Source organism: Penaeus monodon, chromosome 15 (genome assembly GCF_015228065.2).
Source record: "Penaeus monodon isolate SGIC_2016 chromosome 15, NSTDA_Pmon_1, whole genome shotgun sequence".
Classification (NCBI taxonomy): Eukaryota; Metazoa; Arthropoda; class Malacostraca; order Decapoda; family Penaeidae; genus Penaeus; species Penaeus monodon.
The window spans coordinates 9,382,862-9,383,607 of NC_051400.1; positions in this window are offsets into that span (position 1 = coordinate 9,382,862).

Genomic DNA, 746 nt, shown 5'->3' on the forward strand with positions numbered 1-746 from the left:
GGTGGAAAAGAGAGAGACAAAAAAGGGGAGAAGGGGGTGGGAGAAAAAGAGGTAGGAAGAGATGGGGGGGGAAAGGGTGGGTAAGGGGCAAGAAGAGGATAGGGATAGGGTAGAAAAAGGAATGGGGAAGCAATAGGGAGAGGGAGGAATAGGAAGAGGGTGGAGAAGGAGGAAGAAGGGGTAAGGAGAGGTTGGGGAAAAGGGGGATGGATAAATGAGGAAGGAGGGGAGGGGATATGGATGAGGGGAGGGGGTTGCGGAAGGGGGGGAGGGGGTTGCGGAAGGGGGGATGGGGTTGCGGAAGGGGGGGAGGAGAAACTGGGAAGCTAATATGAAGAGGGGAGGGGGGAGCAGGGAAGAGGGACAGGAGAAGGAGGCGGGGGTGGAGGATGGGGAGTAGGGGGGGGGTTGATGAATGAAAGGGCAAGGGAGAGGATGGGACGAGAAGATCAGCTGGAAGGAGGGTGGGGGTGGGGGTGGGGGGGATAGACGGATAATTACCTTTTAAAAGTTGGGCGATAGAGATTGAATCGAAGGAAGTTAGGCGATAGATATTACTGAAAAGAGGTTAAAGTAGAAAGATTGCAAGGAAATGTATCCATTGACAAATCGAAGTTTGGAAAGTTTGATTCATCTCTCAGCAATGAATAAATGAATGCGTTGTTATTCAAGAATGACAATTCAACAAACAAACACAAAATCAATGAAGGGACGATTACTATCTGCGTTCTATTTAAAATTGAGCC